Source organism: Astatotilapia calliptera, chromosome 18 (genome assembly GCF_900246225.1).
Source record: "Astatotilapia calliptera chromosome 18, fAstCal1.2, whole genome shotgun sequence".
Taxonomy (NCBI): Eukaryota; Metazoa; Chordata; class Actinopteri; order Cichliformes; family Cichlidae; genus Astatotilapia; species Astatotilapia calliptera.
In genome coordinates, this window is record NC_039319.1 from 2,133,836 (window position 1) to 2,156,474 (window position 22,639).

At 42.6% G+C, this 22,639-nt stretch overlaps 1 protein-coding gene across 1 annotated transcript in view; it reads right to left on the reverse strand.

The window, feature by feature from the left end:
* The window catches only part of LOC113010203 (stonustoxin subunit beta-like), a 39,614-nt gene extending 19,610 nt beyond the window's left edge, over nt 1-20,004 (reverse strand). Inside the window, exon 1 of the mRNA XM_026149160.1 lies at nt 19,960-20,004. The gene's annotated coding sequence lies outside the window, so the exon portion shown is untranslated. The remainder of the gene's footprint in view (nt 1-19,959) is intronic.
* Between the last annotated feature and the right edge of the window lie 2,635 nt (nt 20,005-22,639).

The window sequence follows — 22,639 nt, forward strand, 5'->3', positions numbered from 1 at the left end:
CAGCCATCTCAGCTTCACCCACCGGAGGTTTCACGGCCTGACCCGCCGGAGGTTTTGCCCTGCCCGTCGGAGCCGTCAGCGGTGGGGAAGCAACGTTCGCACCACCGGCGCTTCACCCCACAGCCGGATTCAGGGACTCCTGTGCGACCATCTGTGGTGAGTTTTAAGGACGCTGGTGCTTCTGAGACTGTGTTTTCTGGGGCTGTTCATAGTGAGAGTAGAGACAGTACACGGCGTTTACCTACCTTCGTGGTAACTGACCTCTCACAAGTTGGCATTTTCAAAACATCCATAACAGTAACTGACTGTGTTTCATCCACTCCACCACCAACTCCAGTCTCACTTCAACCAGTACATCAGCCTTTAGCCAGTTCATTAGCCCAGCCTGCATCTATTCCATTAGCCCGGTCACCCGCTCCCTCCATACTGGAGGCTGTGTCTGTGCCACCCATTTTGAATCCCGTTCCAAGCACCCATTTTAAGCGGAGAGACAAACCCATTAAAACCACTCTAGTTTCTCAGAAACTGGCTAATTTAGAGACTGTTACTCGCCCCAAGGCCTCCCCTGCCTTCAGCCGACTCTGGACCCCTGGAAGCCAAGACGCCAGCTAAGAACTGCACCGTGCCAGCACTGCCTGGGCAAAGCCAGTGCCCTGCGCAGTTTCAGTTACCGGTGTCTCTGCCAGAGACCCGTGTGCCTGCTGGTCCTGTTCTGTCTCTGCCAGAGGTCTCCGCACCTGCTGGTTCTGCTCTGTCTCTGCCAGAGGTCTCCGCACCTGCTGGTCCTGTTCTGTCTCTGCCAGAGGTCTCTGCACCTGCTGGTTCTGCTCTCTCTGCCAGAGGTCTCCGCACCTGCTGGTTCTGTTCTGTCTCTGCCAGAGGTCTCCGTACCTGCCGGTTCTGTTCTGTCTCTGCCAGAGGTCCCCGCACCTGCTGGTTCTGTCCTGTGTGTGCCAGGGGCTCCGGTGCCCACTGGTTCTGAGACTGTCTTCGCTGGGGGGCCCGAAGAGCCCATCCAGCTTCCTGCCTCGTCAGCTGGAGGGCCCGAGGAGCCCGTCCAGCCTCAAGACTCGTCAGCTGGAGGTTCAGGAGAACCTAGCCAGCTTCCTGCCTCGTCAGCTGGAGGGATCGAGGAGCCCGTCCAGCCCCAAGACTCGTCAGCTGGAGGGCCCGAGGAGCCCGTCCAGCCCCAAGACTCATCAGCTGGAGGTTCAGGAGAACCTAGCCAGCTTCCTGCCTCGTCAGCTGGAGGGCCCGAGGAGCCCATCCAGCCCCAAGACTCGTCAGCTGGAGGTTCAGGAGAACCTAGCCAGCTTCCTGCCTTGTCAGCTGGAGGGCCCGAGGAGCCCGTCCAGCCCCAAGACTCATCATCCTCGCCAGCTGCAGTCTCATCATCCTCGCCCGCAGCAGCCTCCCATTCCCTGATTACTCCCCGTGTATTTAAGCCCTGTGTTTTCCTGTGCTCTCTGTCGCGTCGTCTGTTTAACTCCATGTCCGTCTGCATCATTCTGTGTAACCGGGTGTTCAGTCTGCGTCTCTCCACCATCTTTCATTGTGTATTTTGTTCCTCCTCCCGTGCGTGTTTGATTTAAGTTGAGTTCTTTAGTTTTCCCCAGTTTAGGTTGGTTTACTGCCCGCTCTGCTCCTCCTGTTTTTGTCACCTTATCACCTCTGCAAATAAACATTCACTCGCACCCCAGTCAGTGCCTGCATCTTGGATCCTTTTCTCAATTCACCACACGACTGCTGCGCAGCCGTGACAGGAACAGAGCGGGAGGGAGAGAGAAAGAGAGCCAGGGACAACAACGTCACATTAGAAAGGTATAGTAATCATCCACAACTATTTTCAGTTGAGGATGATTGAGGATTCAGAAAGTTTATTCATGCAGGTCCATATGACAGAGAATGTGCATCTTCTTTTTGTTTTCATATTTTAATTTATATTTAATTGTGTTGTGGTTTGCAGTGTTTTGTGTTGTTTCACTTTAAATTTGTTTAAAAGGAAAAAGCTGAAAATTTAAATAGTTAAAAGTTGATCTGTGACTAGTTGGTTTTTGTATTATATGATTTATTTATTACATTTTATGTGGAGTGAATAAATAAAAGTATATTTATGGTGGCCCCAAGAGACAAAGCAGTATATACAAACTCAGAAACACGTACAAAAGACAACAGAAGTGCTCCAGGATGCTGGCGCAGTGTTGAACTTTTGTTACCTAGTGGCTACCTGTAGTAACAGGTAAATGAACTTTTTTTTTTTAATTATTTGAATATAAAGGAGTGCTTGTGTATAAATACACAAACAATACACATATGCTTTCAATTGTGTAATTCAAGTGATCTAGGTAGCTCTGTTTTTGAAGTTCAGTTAATGCTAGAAATGTGTTTTGGAGTTTGTACGTGTTTTGTCTCTAGGGGCCACCGCATATATTTATATATAAACATATATAAATAAAAACACTTTTTTACATTAGTAATTCCTTTTGTGCATAAATTTATATCATTGTTAACAATAAATTAATTAAAGCAACAAAACAACCTTAAGAGCCGGTTTGGAGCCGAAAGAGCCGGTTCTCTAAAAAGTGCCGGAAATCCCATCACTATCGCTGATACCAATACCGATACTAATACTTTAAAAAAAAAAATAAGGTGGATACCCAAAACCCATCTCCATAGAGACTGTGTCAGCTCCCAAACAGACAAAAAACTAACTAAAAACCAGCAATAAACAACTTAAACATAAACAATTACAAAAAAAAAAAAGAGCCGGAATTCCCATCACTAGGGATCTGAAGTTCTCTTACGTTTTTTCAGTTCTATAGCTTTGCTGACAGCTGACATATGAGTTGTTTATTAAAAAAAGACAAAGTCTTATATACTAACAGACTTTTAAATACAGTGGTCCCTTGCTATAATGCAGTTCACCTTTTGCAGCATTGTCTAAGGAGCTTGGAAAGAAAAGCGTCTGGACTTCTTTGAGTTGCTTGAAGACACGTTTCACTTCTCATCCCAGAAGCTTCTTCAGTTCTACGGGTCAATGGTGGAGAGTCCCAGATTTTGCAGCCTTGCTCTTTCGCAGATTTTTTTTGTGCAATTTGCCATTGCAGGTTTTTTTTTTGGTTTTTTTTGTTTGTTTTTTTTAACAGCGCATTGTATTCTACATCCTGATTGGCTGTAGACTATTGTCAGTCAATCTCATGGCATGTCTCCTGTACAATTCAGAATGCTTTCAGCTTGTCAAATTCACATAAATCTTCGATCGCTTGCAGTGTGACTCTGAAGTGCTGTACTGTAAGTTTAATGTCGACGAAACATTTTGCACCATCAAAGGCACCTGAGGGCCTTTGGTTTCATTGTATAATACTGGACTAATTTTTCTACGAAGGTTTGAACATGAGAGAAAAGTGTGAAAATGTTCATGCCTGTCTGAGAAAAGTGCCTAAAGTGTGTAGTGAGGGGTTTTACATTAACACATCTATAATAATTGCAAAAAAATTAAAGCTGGCTACTTCATGGATTTCACCTATCGCAGGTTACTTTTGGAACGTAACTCCCGTAATAAACGAGGGATTCTTCCTAGCTGGAGACAAATGGAATCAGTAAAAAAATCCATGCCGGTTTCAAACCTCACTGCAGCACCGAGACAGCCCTACTGAGACTTCAGCCTTCGATACAATACAATTGACCATAACACGTACAAACTCAGAGACCATAACATCCACCTTGCAAGGCTAGAGCATGTACTTGGCCTTACAGGCAAAGTGCTCTTATGGTTCAAATCATATTAATCTGAGAGGACTTTCTCTGTCTCTATGGCGAATTAGTCTTCCTCTTTCACACCCCTCTGCTGTGGTGTTCCCAAATTTTCAGAAAACACAATATTTCCTTTTATTGTTATGCAGATGATATCCAAATCTACTTCCCCCTGAATTTGGATCTCCAGTCTTCCGGAAAACCATCTTTTCCGGAGTAGGAGGACTGGAGATCGTGTAATTTTTAAATTACAGGCGCAGTGACCAAAGTGATGGAAGGGGATCATCCATAAGATGCAGACTGAGACCTGGAGAGAAGGCTTCAAGAAGACCAGATGGACAACCAGTCTTGCCCCCAGAGATCGGAACGAGAGCTACTGAAGAGGCACATGGGTTGGAGAGAGAACACAGTTCACTGCAGGAAGCACGCTGTCGGAAGCCTGGTGGGTACGTCTGATGGTGATAAAAAAAATAAAAAAAAAGTGGTCGGAGCTGAGGTGGACAGGACCATTCGAGATGATGGAGAAGACATCACACGCTGTTCAACTAAAGGGCAAAGATGAAGCTGGGTAACACTGGAGCCAGTGTGCAGTAGCTGAGGGGCCAGGAAGACTGGAGAAGGAAATCCAGGAGCAACTTGAACACCAAAGGGGGAATCGAGCCATGACTCAAATGAATCAGGTCAGAGGAAACCCAGATCTCAACCACAGGGGCAGAATAATCCCCTGGTCTGTGGCAAAAGGCTCAGGGTGGTCTACCCCCGAGACTGAAGAAAGAAAACAAGGAAAAACATAGAGACTCACCCCACGCTGGAAAAAAAAGACTCACTGAATATATAGTGAATGTGATGAGATGAACACAGAGTGGTGAGAGAATCGCCAAGTGAAGATGCACAATCTGAACTTCTTTAAGTGTAAAATTGGGTGGATGATACAGAATGTCAGGAAAGAAATTCTGTTATGAATGTTGTTCTTAATGGATGAAAGAATTAAGGGTGGAAGTGTATTCTGATTCGGATTGTGCGACTGGTCACATTGTTTTTTACTATAATGCTTTGGTCCCACAGGTTGTCTGCTTCACACCACCCTATTCAAACAGTTAAACATATTTTATCTCAGGAAGTGTGAAAGCCATTCACACTAGGAGAGTCCGTCAAGTATAGGAAACTAGTTCTGCCCCAGGATGAAGCAGAGGTTTGATGTGATCTCTCAGTGGAGAGATCAAAAGGGGGATTGTTGAGAATAATAGATGCAGCAGTTTTAAATTTCCTTCCATGTCGCCTACTCTGGCCCCTGGAAGACAATTGACTTGCTTGCCGGTGTCTCTAGCTTCACATGTCTGAGAACAGAATCACCAATTACTAGAGTTTGACCCCCGGCGGGTGTGTCGTCGAGTGGGGAAAACCAGTTAGACACATGAACAGGTTGATGGTGTACCTGGGACTTCTGTTTAAGACTATGCTTCCTCCTCACCGTCACCCAGCCGCCCTCGTAGCCGTAATTCTCCGAGGCCATTGCAGAGGTCACTCTGAATGTTAATACCACCAGTTCGCCTACCAGAAGAATCAATCCACAGAAGATGCCATCTCTTCTGTGGTCCACACCACCCTCACCCACCTGGAGCAGAAGAATTCCTATGTCCGTTTGCTCTACCTGGACTTCTCATCCGCTCCTTTTTTTTTTTTTAACTTTTTATTTTGTACTTTTTCCAATTTTATAGTACATGCAAACAAAAATATGAAAAAAAGAACACAAAAGAAACAAACTAAAAAAAATAAAGGACACCTAATCTGTGGAAGAGGGCAAAAAAAACCAAAAAAAACAACAACAACAACGAGGAGAGGTCCCTGCCTTATGGGGATGAGTGAGTCTTATAGGCTATCCATTTTGTCCACCGTTTTCGGTGTTTGTCAGATTTCAGTCTCAAAGTGTAGCTCATTTTCTCCATTATATATATGTCCTCAATTACATCAGTCCACTCTTCCAATTTTAAAGGGTCACTTTTCAGCCAGTTTTTTGTTATTACCTTTTTGCTTGACAACAACATAATTTTAAACAAGTAATGGTCCTCCTTTCTTACATTTTCCCATATTCCAAAATACATTACTCGTGCCTCACACAGCACGTCATACCCCAGCACTTTCGTCATTGTTACCGCAATGCTTTCCCAGTAAGGTTTGATATTTTTACACTTCCAAAACACATGAGAATGATTGGCGTCCCAGTCTCCACATAATCTCCAGCATTGTTGGGGTGTTTTCAGCTGCTTGCTTTTGATATAAGGAGTAATAAAGAACCTAATCACATTTTTCCAGCCATATTCTCTCCATCGTCTAGAGCTAGTGGAATTATGCTGTGTGAGACATACGGATCGCCAGTCATCCTCTGACAACTCAAGATGTAATTCAGATTCCCACTTTTGTTTGATATATAATGTTTCATTCCTATTCAAATTTTGCAGGCCATTATATAATTTCGATAAAATTCTTGATGGAGGATTTTTATATGCACCTGTTATTATTTCTATTATATGGCTTCCTTCTCTCAAGAATTTTTGTATTGTTTCTAATTTCTGTATTGTAAAAATGTCTTAATTGAAAATACCATATTTCATAAGACAAATAAGGCGCACTTAAAAGTCTTAGATTTTCTTCAAAAAGTACGGCGCGCCCTATAGCACAGTGCGCCCTGTGTGTTGTAATGAGGACGTAGTAGAGAACACCATGAGAACGCTAAAGGGTGAAGTGTGGACGTTGACTTTATCGCACATACCTGTTCTTTTATACAGGTATGTGCAAAAAGGCGCAGTCTCACTTATGTGTGCCATTACTGTATTTAACACACACATAAGGCGCACCTGATTATAGGGCGCATACAAGTATGCGTGTTTAAAAATAAAGCGGGAGCAAAACTGAGTTTGGTACTCACATTTTTATTACAGGTAATTGTCATCAATCAAACCCATGGAAGTCCTCATCCTCTGTGTCTGAATTGAACAGCTGCGCTAAATCTCCATCAAACATTCCAGGTTCACTTTCTTCACTGTCAGAGTCACTTTCCGTGCTGTGCGGCTCCTCAGAAATGATGCCGGCTTTTGCGAAAGCTTGAACAACAGTGCCAGCAGCCATGTTAGCCCAAGCATCTACAATCCATTGGCAAATTGTGGCGTAACTCGCCCGGCGCTGCCTTCCACTCTTGGTGAAACTGTGGTCTCCATCGGTCATCCATCGCTCCCAGGCTTCTCACAGCCTTACTTTGAACGGGCGGTTCACACCGATGTCCAGCGGTTGGAGTTCCTTTGTCAGGCCTCCCGGAATGACAGCAAGCTCACAGTTCATTCGTTTCACTTGTTTTTTCACATTGGCTGTGAGATGGGCACGCATAGAGTCACAGATCAACAGTGATGGTGATGCGTGGAAAAAACCACCTGGTCTCCTTACATACACCTCCCTCAGCCACTCTTTCATCATTTCCTCATCCATCCAGCCCTTTTCATTTGCCTTAATGATGATTCCTGCTGGAAACTTCTCTTTAGGCAAAGTCTTTCGCTTAAAAATCACCATAGGCGGCAGTTTCTGTCCATTAGCATGGCAGCCAAGCACAACAGTAAAAGAAGACTTTTCATACCCCGTTGTGCGTATCGCTACCGTGCTGGTCCCCTTCTTCTCCACAGTGTGACTCACCGGGATGTCAAAAGTGAGCGGGACCTCGTCCATGTTAGTGATGTGGCTGGTCTGGATGTGTTTGTCGCCGATGTGTTTGCTGCAGTAGGAGCGGAAGATGGCCAGCTTTTCCTTATAATCCGCTGGAAGTTGCTGCGCTACCGTAGTCCTGGTCCGGATGGAAAAATGGCACCGTTTCATGAAACGAAAGCACCAAGACGGACCTCCTCGGAAATGTTCAATTTTCATTTCTTCTGCTAGTGAAACTGCTTTTAGCCGAATGGTGCTTCGTAAGCGTGTCTCTTTGCCATTTTCAGGGTTGTTAAAACAACGATGTCCTGCATAACGCACATACCTGTTCTTTTATACAGGTATGTGCGATGAAGTCAACGTCCAGACTTCACCCTTTAGCGTTCTCATGGTGTTCTCTACTACGTCCTCATTACAACACACAGGGCGCACTGCGCTATAGGGCGCGCCGTACTTTTTAAAGAAAATCTAAGACTTTTAAGTGCGCCTTATGGTCGTGAAAATACGGTACACGTAGACATTGAGGGCTAGCAGGAGGGACTATGCGCTTACCTGCTGCTCTCTGGCAGGTAGCTCCATGCCCTCCTGGGTTTTAATTGCACCTCAGAACACACATGCATCAACACTACAATGAGCGGGTGGAGGGAGGTTTGGAGTCTTCTCTCACCCCCATTCTCTGCGACCTGCTGGAGCGGGGGGGCTAGGAGGAGGAGTTGGCCGTCCGGCTGCGGTCTGGAGTGTGGGGCCTCCCTGCTGCTGCGGAGTCGGGGCGGTCTGCCTCTCCCCACCGCAGGGAAAAGGGTAACACCACCTGGGTCTGGGTGCAGTTCCCCCCTCCAGGGGCAAGGGTACCTAGACCCGGTTCGTAGAGTACGCTTGGGGAGTGTGATTGTGTGTACAGCGTCTCTTTATGTCTGTCTCCACGTTGGTTGAGTGTGGAGTGAGTGCATATGAGAGCATGAGGGTGGGAATGGATGTTTGTGTCTGTGTGTGCCTGTATATCTGTGTCTATATGTCAGGTTGGGTATCAGGCGCCACCTCTCTGGGGACATCTCAGGCCCTCCAAGGTTTGGAGGCCTATCTCCCCCCACCACCACTTCCCCTGCCAGTGGCGGACTCCCTCAGGTGTCGGTGCGTTGGTGGTTCTTTGTGTCTGGGGATGGGCGTCCAGGTACACACCGGCTCACTCCTTGGCGGACGCTTATCGGGGCCTGGAGCCTGGGGCTCGCTCGGGCCACTTTGGAGGTGGAGTGCCCTCGGCCTCTCGGCCTGGGGCTTGGTCACTCAGGCACAGCTGGCTGCCGGCGGAGCTCACGGGAGCGTCACTGCAACTCCCCCTGGCTTCTGCTACGCGGCTGCTGGGTGAGCCCTCATCTGGGACTCTCCTCAGCTCTTTCTGGGACAGTGGCGCGGCTGCCCCTCTGTTGGTCTTCCTTGGTCTCTTGTGTTCTGGGGGCCTCTGGATGTCTGGAGTTTTGATCTCCTCCATACCTGCTTCATGCCCTGGAGGACGGGGCTGTGGCCCCCCCACACCCTCTAGCAGATCATTACATGAAGGAACCTTTTAAAAAAACAAGCGCGTCCATGCTCACAGGTGTACACACGGGTGCTCACACATACAAACTACACCCTTTTTGGCTCCTACCTCAAAGCACACTGTGCGCTGTCGATATAATGTGCTGCACAATAATGTTTAACATTTAGTATTTACTGTTATATTCCCATATATCATTGTGATGTTGTTTATTACGTTGCTCTTTTTCTTTGCTTGTTTTCTTTTTTCTTTTCCTTTTCTCCTGCTGCAGCTATTCAATTAATCGAAAAACCCAGTGGGGGTGCACAAAGACAACTAAGCAAATTCTTCTGGCTTATACCAAGCAATATAGATTCTCAAAAAAAGTTCCCCATAAATAAAACATGTTAACATAAAAAACACTGATCCACACTGAAGTCCGTGAGTTTTATCTGAATGAGAGATGTCCAAGCGCTATTGTCAATAAACGGGGGGAATGGTGTGTATGATTGTGGAAAATAGGGACAGAGCGTCGTCTTTGATAGTTTCCTACCCAACCAGTGGAAGCTTCAATGCAGAATGAGTCCTGCTCTTAGCCGTTCATTGGCTCGCCATCCTTTTTCACACCCAAAAAAGGTTCACCTGGCCTGCATTAAATAAACAAGGCCAATAAGAAATCACAAGAATAATACAAAAATGTCAGCCAGTTAAGCTAAATACATTAAGTTATTCTTGATCCTGTGTACACAATTTATAAATAAATAAACAAACAGTATATTTAACCAGTAAGGATTTAACTAAAACATTTCAACTGCTATATACATATTATATAGCTTCACAACATCTGTTATTCAACAACTATCAGTCAAATCAAAAATCAAATTCAAATTGTTTGGACTGGCAGCACACAGTGCACAACAACACTATGGCTCTGTCTCACAGTAATAATAATGGATTGGATTGATATAGCGCTTTTCAAGGCACCCAAAGCACTTTACAATGCCACTATTCATTCACTCTCACATTCACACACTGGTGGAGGCAGCTACAGTTGTGGGCAGACTGCCATATTGCGCCATTGGCCCCTTTGGCCAACACCAGTAGGGTAAAGTGTCTTGCCTAAGGACACAATGACCAGAACAGAGAGCCCGGGGATCGAACCAGCGACCTTCCAGTTGCAGATGCGCTTCCCAACCGCCTGAGCATCTAAGTTGTATAAGTTAGTTGGTGTTAAAAAAAATGCATTAAAACGGGAAAAGCAAATGTTTGCCAATACAAACCTGCAACAGCTCTGTCAACCTGGCTTGCCTCCACGCATCTGGAGGAAGCCGGGACAGGCTTACTATGACCTACATGCCATCCGATTGGCTGAGCAAAGTCATGCGGTTGGAGTCATGTATTGGTGATGTGTTCAATGCCAGGAAATAAGTGCAGGAAATTACTAAAATCTATTAAAACAGATTTTACTCTGGGTTACATATACCTGTCTGTGATAATCTGTTAAAGCAACCGACTCTGGTTGTGAAATGATAATCACAATAAATGATGATTTAATTTTATTTTTTTTTACCCCAAAACAAAGAAAACATTCATTTAAATGAGGTTTTTATCAGACATAAATTTGAAATGGAATAAAGAAATATTGTCAAAATGTTTGAAGTAAGTTTTAATTAAAAGTGGGGGAAAAATCAACTTCATTAAGTATCAATCAAACCATATGGGGACATTTTTGTCCCCTGCGGACTACAGGTGTGATTATGTGGTGCCATTAAAAATTTGTAAATGATTCAAAAAACCATTTTCACTCAAATTCAATATACAACACTCTGTAGTTAGTCAAATGATCTAAACAATTAAATATTTTATTGTCTTGTTTTTTTTCACTCAAAAACAGAGTATACTTTATGTAAACAAGGTCTGGTGCCCCTAAAATGTAAAATGTAGGGTAAATTGTGTTAATTTACTTTAGGTGTAACACTGAATTGATTGACAATTTATACTTTAAAAAACACTCAAATGAAATTGGGACCACAGGTGTATGGAAATAGTGTTGTATACACTGCCAAGCTGCAGATGTTTGTTTGGAGCTAGCCTCCAAAAGCTGGCCATACACTGTGCGATTTTTGTCCCATTTTGAGCAGATTTTTCAATCGCACAACCATTTTGGGGATCGGCCGTGTTTTGCCTTAATCATGTGTGCATCGTGTAGTATACATGGGGTAAGGAAAAGCAGTTAACACCTCATGACCAGCTCCCAATCATCAATCGTGTGGTCTAGAAAAATAGTAAAGAGTAAAATTTCTTCTACATGATAATCAAACCTGTTTGAAATCCTGTCGCCCCTCAACGCAGCCTCTCAAACTGCGCACGCACAAACACAGAAATGAAAGAGAAAAGGTGGAGCAGCACAGCAGTGCAGCGTGTGATCTGAACACAAGAGATGGAGGCACAACTTGTAGGATGAGGCAAGCTCATCCGAGTACGTAAGCGTAGAGCTGCCACCCAGGCAAAAGAAAAATAGAGTTATGTCATGTTATAACATGAAAAGTTTATTGTTCTAACAATATACTTTTCATGTTCGTGCAAAATACCTTTCACGTTCATACAATATAATATTTATATTGTACGAACGTGATAATTATGTACGTGAAAGGTATATTGTACAAACACGATAGTATATTGTTAGAACAATAAACGTTTCATGTTGTAACATGACATAACTCTATTTTTCTTTTGCCTGGGTGGCAGCTCTACGCTTCCATATCCGAGGCTTTTCAATGTGACCTCACAAAATTATCACGACTACAACAACCATGAAAAGAGTTGGATGGACATTGCTGCTCAATCACAGCTGCCTGGTCAATGTTTTTCATTAGTAATTTAGCAAAGTTGATGGTGTGTGTGTGTCTGTGTAAGTGAAAGACCAAGAGGGAGAGCGAGAGACAGATTTTGTATGATAAGCTTCATGTTATGGACGCACAGTTTGAGCACTCAGGTCACATCAGAGCATCGGGCCGTATAGTGTGAGACCCTGCATCGTGACCTATGAACTTCTAACCCCTGAGATTTAATTGTACAGTTTGAGCAGGAGCTGAATAACGTGACTGAAAAAAATCGCACAGTGTTTGCCCAGCTTAATGCAGACTGTTTAAACTAAACAAGCTGCTGTTTCACATAATAAACCCTGTCAGTTAGGGTCCCTGGGTCGTTGACCCAGTGTTTTGTGTTTTTGGTTCTTTGATTTTGTTATTTCATTATATTCTAGCTTTGCTTTATGGGTTTTAGGATTATTCTTAGTTTAGGTTCTCTGGGTGGGGTTTGGTTAGAGTTTTAGTGTTCTGGTTTTCTGTCTGTGTTCCATAGTTGCTCCATTGTTGTCTTCCCTGTCTGCTGTATCCTGTTTTACTTTGAAAGTCCATGTCTGATGCTAATGTGTCTGGTTTCGCTTCCCCTTGTCTCGTTAGGCCTGATTTGCCCCAGCTGTGTTTCCCTCCTGTTACCCATTCCCTGATTGCTCACTATGTGTAATTAAGCCCTGTGTTTCTTTGTGTCTGTGTTGTGATCTACTCTCATTTATGCGGTATGGTCCGTCTGCCTGGTCATGTAAATGTATTTGGATTTTTGTTTTGTTTTGCCATCCAGCAATAAAAGCTGAGTTTTGAGTTACTTTCCGCCTCCGAGTGTCTGCATTTTGGGTCCTTCTACTTCCACTCCTGCCTGCACACAGCCTTAACCTGACACTGTCACCTGCAGTATTGCCTTCTGTTTTAACTTTTAAAGCAGTAGAGACGAGCTGTTTGCATGTGCGTGGAACTCCAGCGTCATTAACCAGGCTAGCTGTTAGCTTATAGCTGAGGCTAGCTGTTAGCTTATAGCTGAGGCTAGCTAACCAGCAAGCAGTTAAAAGGACAGCCGAAGCTGCACAAACACCCACAAACTTATCTCACTACAATGTAGCACTGAAAATATGACTCGCAGCTCGAGCTCGACACAGCTACTGTAACATAAGACTGACATCCAGCTAACCACAGCTAAAAAGATATTTAGAGAAAACTTACAGTTTCCTCAGGTTACACGAGTTGAGTTGTTTCACGCTGAAAAGTTGGTTTGTTTTGGCTCTCGTTGAAGACACCGACACTGAAGACATAGCTGTTCTTGTGTACTGCTTTTAAGCGAAACATCCTTTGTATGTGAGGAAAATGCTGTTCATCTTCTTCAGCTCTAGCGTAGACTGTGCCATGTTTCATCTTTCTTGTGACGTCCGCTACTTTGAAACGCTTGGGCCGCTCTGCCTGCCAGAGTTTCAAACTGGTCATGTGACTGCATGGCCACATCTCATTGGTAAAAAAGTTACCGGAAACTCCACTGGCGGCATGTTATCTAATGTGTTAAACTAATTATTTTTTTTAAAGTAATGAGTCGAATTTTGCAAATGTAGCGGAGTAAAAGTACCGTTTCTTCTTCATAAATGTACTCAAGTAAAAAGTATCGTGCAAAAAAGGTACTTTAAAAGTACCTTCTTTTTTTTTTTTTTTTTTTTTTGCTTGCTCAAGTAAATGTAACTCGTTACTACCCACCTGTTTCTTTTATATACACGTCTTAACTGGAATAAACTGAAAATGCCTCCATCTTCACAACAAAAGTCTAAAGAAAACTGGCTTCATTGAACTTCTTAAAATGAGGAATCCCGAAGATCTAAAACAAACATAGTCAAACCACATACTCACTAGTGATGGGATTTCCGGCTCTTTTTAGGGAGCCGGCTCTTTCGGTTCGGCTCACTAAAAAGAGCCGGCTCTTTCGGTTCGGCTCACTAAAAAGAGCCGGCTCTTTCTGCTCCGAACCGGCTCTTCAGGTTGTTTTGTTGCTTTAATTAATTTATTATTAACAATAATATAAAATTATGCACAAAAGGAATTACTAACGTAAAAACAAGTGGTTTTATTTATATATGTTTATATATAAATATATGCGGTGGCCCCTAGAGACAAAACACGTACAAACTCCAAAACACATTTCTAGCATGAACTGAACTTCCAAAGCAGAGCTACTAGATCACTTAAATTACACAATTGAAAGCATGTGTGTATTGTTTGTGTATTTATACACAGGCACTCATATATATATTCAAATAATTTAAAAAAAAGTTCATTTACCTGTTACTACCACACACCAAATCCGGTCATTGGTACTTGCTGGCTTGTGTAGCCACAAGATAACAAAGGCTCAACACTGCGCCCAGCATCCTGGAGCACTTCTGTTGTCTTTTGTACGTGTTTTGAGTTTTTATGTGCTTCTGAGTTTTTATATGCTTCTGAGTTTTTACGTGCTTCGGAGTTTGTACGTGTTTTTACGTGTTTTGGAGTTTTTACGTGTTTTGGAGTTTGTACGTGTTTTTACGTGTTTTGGAGTTTGTACATGCTTCAGAGTTCGTACGTGATTTGAAGTTTGTATGTGCTTTGTCTCTAGGGGCCACCGTAAATATACTTTTATTTATTCACTCCACATAAAATGTAATAAATAAATCATATAATACAAAAATCAACTATTCACATTTCAAGTTTTAACTATTTAAATTTTCAGCTTTTTCCTTTCACAAATTTAAAGTGAAAAGAACACAAAACACTGCAAACCACAACACAATTAAATATAAATTATAATATGAAAACAAAAAGAACATGCATATTCTCTGTCATATGGACCTGCATGAATAAACTTTCTCAATCCTTTATCATCTGCAACCGAAAATAGTTGTGGATGATTACTATACCTTTCTAATGTTGTTGTCCCTGCCTCTCTTTCTCTCTCTCTGGCTCTGTTCCTGTGCTACTGAGTGTAACTACCGCCCCTCCCCCCTCTGCCCAGCGTAAAGCACAAGGCTCGCGTGCAGAGTGAAGCGGAAAAAAAGTGCGAGAGAGAGGCTGAGAGAAAGAAAAAAAAAAAAAAAACCCACGTGACGGCTCGCGATAAGGAGCCGGCTCGCGTCGTTCACGTCAAAGAGCCGGCTCTAAGAGCCATTTCGTTCGCGAACGACCCATCACTAATACTCACCGCAAGAGGAAGTCTCTGACAGGAACACACTCCACCCAGCTATTGGGGAAAACCAGAGAGAAAGAACTTTACAAGGAGAACAGCTTATCTGAAGCTTTATAAGTTTAGCTCTTGACTTGTTTGTGCCCTAAAAAGTCCAGAAAACTGAAAACGCCAAGTGAACTTGATTCATACATTTAAGAGTTTATGTTTTCACTGCTGTTACTGAATTATTCGACATGCTTCTATCACAGTATTATAGTCAGTATTAAAGACCTGCTGGTTTCACACTCAGGACCTTTCACATGTTAGAAAACATGGACGTGCACTAACAACGATGGACACACATGAATCTGTTAGTAACATGAATAACCTCAATCTGCTCTAAGGTTGTATTTAAGGAGCACCAATTAAATTATATATGTGAAGTTTTTAAAGTATTGTTGAATGAATTCTTAAAGATATTTCAGTTACGAGTTTCAACTGCTCCAGAAAACAGAGTCATATAAAACTGTCACATATTGAGCTTCCCACAGCCCTTGGAAGTGAAAACATTTTAAAGTAACATTATTGCATGGGATGCATGTGTATCCTGTTAGTTTGTAACAATTCTGAAACTCAACATCTGCAATATCGTTCCACCATCGTGACTCTCACAGAGCTGTTAATGAGAAGTTAAAGAAGCTTCTCTGGTGAAACCTGCTGATCTTTCATACAAACTCCAGCCCAACAATCGAGGGATTGACATATCAATTGTATTTCAATAGCACATTTAAAAGCACCAAAGTTGACTATAGTGCTTCACAATTAGGCTACGTTCACACTGCAGGCGAAAGCGCATCAAATCCGATTTTTCTGACCCTATGCGACCCATATCCGATCATGCTATGACAGTGTGAACGGCGCAAATCCGATATTTTCAAATCCGATCTGGGTCACTTTCGTATGTGGTACTGAATCCGATACATATCCGATGTTTTAGAAAGCGACTGCTGTTTGAACGGTCATGTCGCATTAAATCCGTCTTTTATGTCACTGACACAAGACAGACGCCAATTATCAGCGCCGGAGAAGACATCGCGAACGCTTCCTGGCCATCCCGTGTAGATGTCAGTGAAACTGTTGGGAAGACAACGTTGGAGAAACGTGAACATTTTATTTGTACTGTATAATCTGCAGATTCTGACAGAAGTCTGCAACTATCCTTTGAAGCACCGCTCCTCTCTAAAGCAGCAATCAGGATAATTATTAGGTTATTTACATTATTATGTAAATAACAAAATAACTTAAAGTAAAAATTAGGAAGCGTGAAGTCCGAAGTCTTTATATTAAGGGCCATCAGTCAAACAATACTGTTTGCTCTGGGTCTAAACAGAGCGCGTTGTGTGTGACATCTTCTTTTGCGCATGCGGGCCGCTTTGAGCGTTCACACTAGAGCACGTTTGCTGTCGCATTTTATTTGTAGTGTGAACACACAGACAAAAAAATCGGATTTGATCAAAGAATCGGAATTGAGCATTAAGACCTGCAGTGTGAACGTAGCCTTAGTTGTGAACAAGAGAAAAACAAATACAGAAAAATAAGACATGAGATGAGACAATGACAACATACATAACAAACATAAAACAAGACTGATGGTACTCAAATCGAGATTTCTTGCAGTGTAGGAATGATGACAAGCAAGAGGACCAAGTGTATCACATAACTTATCCAAAGGGGCAAAAACCATAACTTCAGTCTTATTTTCATTATTCTGGGAAAATTCTGTTTTAACCAGATGGTAGCATCATGTAGACAGTTGAGCAAAGGCTGCAGTGGGACAGAAACATCCAGTTTGGATGTCATAACCATAACAGTGAAAGGGGATGTTGTATTTCTTCAAAAATAGATACCAAAGGCAGCATGTATAAAGAGAACAGAGATGGACCCAAAACAGACCTGACTGATAAATATGATATGAACCATCATAAACTGTGCCTTTAAGACAAACAACATGTTCAAGTAATATTCAAAAAATAACAAAAAATAAAATAAACGCTATTGTGGTACTTCTAAAACACATTGCACAGGGTCTTGTCTTTTGCCGGAAGCAGCCAGTATCGTTCTTTCAAACTGATTGTTTTAATGTTATTTGTGACCATCTGTTGTGTTAAAAACTAGTAGGCTCTGTCTGTCTCCCTCTTGGATCACCATTCCGAAATTATGATTTTTAAATAAAATGATGACATCACCATGTGCTGAGACATCATCAGAACCACAAAATTAGTGTGATTAAAACACAATTAGTAACACTTTTTTGACTAGATGTCGATCGAAAGGAGCCAGCTGAGGTGGTTCGGGCATCTGACAAGGATGCCCCCTGGGCGCCTCCTGAGTGAGGTGTTCCAGGCATGTCCCACCGGGAGGAGGCCCCGGGGCAGACCCAGGACACGCTGGAGAGATTATATCTCTCGGCTGGCCTGGGAACGCCTTGGTGTTCCCCAGGATAAGCTGGAGGAGGTGGCTGGGGAGAGGGAGGTCTGGGCCTCTTTGCTTAGGCTGCTGCCCCCGCGACCCGGCCTCGGATAAAGCGGATGAAGATGGATGGATGGATGGTTGGTAAATAAAAAGCAGGTACCCATTCCGGGCTTGTTAAGGCGTCTGGTGAAACAAAACGGCTTCCACTCCTCCAGGCAAAACAAAGAATTGCTTTTAAGAACACATCTGTCTACATAACGGAATGTTGAGACCAAATCCATAAAATAGTTTAATTAAAAACCCTTATAGTTTGATTAAATTAAAACCCCAGTTAAAAAAACACAAACTCACATAACCCCGAGCACATTGAAAGCGCACGCGTACACGAAACCTGTCAAACTGGTTGTGTGTGTGTGTGTGTTGGGGGGGGGGGGCAAAAATGCTGACATTATATTACTACTAGCGTGTAACCTTTTCTGTGAGTTGGATCACTCAACCACTGTGTGGGATTAAGTCAAGAAAGGCTAGGAAGTCCTTTACGAGTGGTTCAGTCTCACAGCAAGCATGGATGCAACAACTAAAACATGATCATAGTGGAAGACTCCCCAGTAAGTCAGCAAAATCGAGAATAAAATCCTTTAAAAACGCATTTAGTTGGACGATACACCAACAATTGCCAACAGCATAATTAGGATTAAAATACTGAAGCTAGCCCTCCACCTTTACCAGTGATCCCAGGAGAGCTCAGAAGTGAAATGTTGAGGGGGAGGAAGACTCACCGAAGCCAAGTTTCCATCAGGAATATAAAATCCAGATGAGATTTTTTTTTAAAACAAAAAAGTAATTTAACAAAATATATATCGTTTGCCAGTGATCTGGCGTTTAACAGGGCCACACAAAGTGTAATCCAATTGCTCTTAACAAGAGCACATCACAGCAGACAAAGGTTTCTGTGATTCACGCCACCTCAGTAGGACCACACCCATTGCCACACAGGTCAGTGTGGCAGTCTGGCAGGTCAGTAGTGATGGGAATTCTGGTTCTTTTTAGAGAACCAGCTCTTTCGGCTTGTCCCACTAAAAAGAGCTGGCTCTTTTGGCTCCCAACCGGCTCTTCAGATTGTTTTGTTGCTTTATTTAATATATTATCAACAACAATATAAAATAATGCACAAAATTAATTACTAATGTAAAAAAAACAACTTTTTTTACACATGTTTATTTATAAATATGCTTTTACTTATTTACTCCACATAAAATGGAAAAACAAATTATAATGTACAAAAACAACTATTTACATTTCAACTTTTAACTATTTAAATTTTCAGCCCTTTCTTTTTAAATACATTTAAAGTGAAACAACACTAATCACTACAAACCAGAACACAATAAAATATAAATTAAAATATGCAAAACAAAAAGAAGATGCACATTCTTTGTCGTATAAGCCTGGGATGATTTTTTGGAAGAATTTTTTCCTGCCTGGAATTGCATACATAGGATTCAGTGCATGAATAAACTTTTTGAATCCTTTAACATCCACAATTTAAAATATAAAATAGTTGTGGATGATTAGTATACCTCTCTAATATGATGATGTTGTCTCTTGTTGTTGCCCCTGGCTCTTGTTCTCTCTCGCGCGCTCTGTTCCTGTGCTACTGGGAGTTTAACTACCGCCCCTCCCCCCTCTGCTCGGTGCAAACACAAGGCTCTCGTGCAGTGTGAAGCGAAAAAACGTGAGAGAGAGGGTGAGAGGAAAAAAAACAACAAAAAAACATGGCTCCCAATAAGGAGCTTCAAAGAGACAGCTCTAAGAGCCGTTTCGTTTGCGACCAACACATCACTACAGGTCAGAGGGAGCAGAAGGCCGGATACAGCCATACCAAATAAATCTGTAACTGGACTGGTCCGAAGAGAGCAGAAAAAGAAGGTAGCACATCTGTAACAGTACGATGTTTCTTCACTCCATGTGATTTCCGGTAAGTCTAGATGCGTACCAGAATGCCGCCCCATTTTCCCCATTACAACCTTATAAACAGTACATTTGCATACATTTGAGGTCAGTTTCTTGATCGTTAATATGCAAACTGTCATGATTATTGATCAACAACCCATGCCTTTCATCAATGGTCATGAGTACCATTCACAGAAGGTTCAGTGGTCTAAATCAGTAAATTGTGACTTTCACATTTGCCAGCCATGACAGCAGCTCTGTGTACTGTTTTCACTTACTTTCACTTTTGTTTTTAGTGTTCACCTGTCTATTATGTGCTGGTTCAGTTTGAAAATGTGAAAAAGTGAGATTATGTGAAAAAGCTGAAATAGTTTAATGAAACAAACATGAAGCTAAATGACTTTCAGTAAGAAAATTCAGGTTTCAACATAATAAGAAGTGTTTTCCTTTACAAGAAACCCCCCCCCCCCCCCCCCCCCTAACTTTAGCAAGAAATTAAACATTTATTAAAAAGATAAATTACTTTTTTGACTGTATTTAAAAAATCTACCGACAGTACTCACTGCACACAGGAGTTGGTCCCTGAAGTTGTTCTGACTTCTGCCTCTGAAATTTGCACACCTTTAGTGTTTATAGGACATAGAGAGAGGAGGGACTGATGATCTCATAAATGGTGTAACCTGAATCTTCTGTAAATAGGGAGGAGAGAACCACAAGTCAGACTTGTTATACAGGTTTTACAAAAGGAGAAGTGTTTTAAATGTATTCATGCTTAGTTCATACATATACATATCTCATTCTTGAAACGTTCTTGTACTCTTTTCAATTTAAAGTTCAGTTTTTATCTGAATATACACACATTTATTTACCGTTTCAGACGTTTAACTTTTACTTTTAACTTTTGAACGAGGACAGATTTCCGTGTGTTCCTGGTCTGCTACAACACCTGAAATTTAGCCTGTAGGCTTAAATAGACTGCACAGGGCCCTGTTTCAGGAAGCCGGTTTAGTGGAAAAACTGAGTAAGTATACCCTGAGTTAACGAAAACTCTGGGTTTTCGGTTTCACAAAGCGAGTTCAGCTGAAGCCTGAGTGAGTCACTATGACGACACACGCCGTGAAGCTAACCTGCCCCCTAGCAGGTTTACTACAACTAACCCTGACTGTCTCCGCCCCTTTGTCGGAAACCTGACAGTAGGAAGTGTCGGACATGGCGTGTCCCTTCCTTGAAGAGCCAGTAGATCGTGAAGCACAAATTCTCCGCAGAGCTCTCCGCTGGGAGAGAGTGATTAGAGCGCGTTTGGACATTTTATCATTTCCTGATGATTTTCTGTGCGAACGTTACCGTTTCTCAGCACAATCTCTAAGTTATTTGGATAACATCCTCAGGCCATATATTACGCATGTGACACATCGCGGACATGCTCTCAGTTCATTACATATTATTTGTATTGCACTTCGGTTTTTTGCAAACGGGAGCTTTCTGTATAATATTGGTGACGCTGAGCACGTTTCCAAGGCTACCGTCTGTCGGGCAGTCAGGAATGTTACAGTTGCACTGAAACGTCTCCTGTACACGTTTGTGGTGTTCCCCGGTCATAGACCCACAAGATTCATCAAAGAGGGATGCCACAAAATTGCAGGTATCAGGATGACCAAAACTTAATTCATGATGTGGTGATACTTGAACTACTACTTAAATTTTACATTTATTCTCACGGTTCCCAGGCGTGATTGGCTGTATAGATGGCACTCACATTCCAATCATTGCTCCTTCAGTAAATGAAGGAGACTATGTGAACAGGAAGTCTTTCCACAGCATCAATGTACAGGTACATAGTTCCCTGTAGCATTTCAAACTAACAAATTATTTCATTATAGTAATGGATGCTAATTTGTGTTCTCTGCACTGTGAAGATCATATGTGATGCTGCCAACATTATCACAAATGTGGAAGCCAAGTGGCCAGGCTCTGTCCATGACTCACAAATATTCCGTGAATGTACACTGAGCACAAAATTTGGACATGGTGAGTTGAGAATACTGTAAAATATATAAAGACCAATTGCTTCAGGGACATTTGAACTGAAGTGTATCCTTCTGTCTTAGGAGAGTTCACTGGCTACTTGCTTGGTGATAGGGGGTATCCATGTTTACCCTATTTGCTTACCCCTTACCCTGACCCTGAACCGGGCCCACAGCAGCGATATAATCTGGCTAATTGCAGGACAAGAGCCAGAATTGAAATGACTATCGGAATGCTTAAGGCCCGGTTCCAGTGCCTGCAAAGACTCAGGGTCACCCCAGAAAGGGCATGTGACATTATTGTGGCATGTGTGATTCTTCACAACATTGCCACAATTAGAGGAGAACACTGTCCTTCTGAACCAAACATCAGCAGTGATCCAAACCATGAACATCCTGACCCTCCCACGGACATACAAGATGGAAGCGCAGTCAGAGACACCATATGTCACAATCATTTCTTTTGACCCATCACCTCAACATGTTGAAAGAAGAATAAACAGATTTTTTGTTCAACTGGCTTTATTGGTCGCCTGTATTTCCTGTACACAAAGTATTAAAAGATGTAAACCTCATAAAGTGTCTCTGTTGCTTCCTCCTCTGTAACAGCTGTCAATGTTTCTTCATTATTTTCCTGTAGTAAAGAAATAGACAACATTGCTGTTCTACTGTAAACTCATATAATCTGTGGAGTATTACTCACAACTGCATGTTGGTCTGGCTCAACAGGAGGCTGCACCAGATGCAGTACACCACCACCATCAACTGATAGAATATGAGGTTTATACAGGTCACTTATAACTTACAAGGGACCAAATGGCAATTAACAAACATACCAATCACCTTACACTTCATTGTCATTATGCTCTCAAAGACAACCAAGACTGAGGGAAGGCAAAATCAGTCGGAAAATAACTTCACTACAGAATAATCCATTATGGTAAAGAGTTTATCAAATGAATGAGTAGCACTGCAAAGGTGACTGTGAAGAAAGGATGTATGCACATCATGTATTATTTTGGATTTACCCCTTATGTAGGCACTTGTGTCTTGCGGGGTTATTGACTCAGAGGATGTCCCCGCAGAGATGCCTTCGGCCACAGGGCGCCCACTGTTTTGGCTGAGGGCAACTGCTCAGCCTCTGTGAGTGGTGGTGGTGGAGGACCCCCACCTGTTTTTCGGGCCTCCGCTTTTTTTCTGTTGGCTATAACGGGTCACA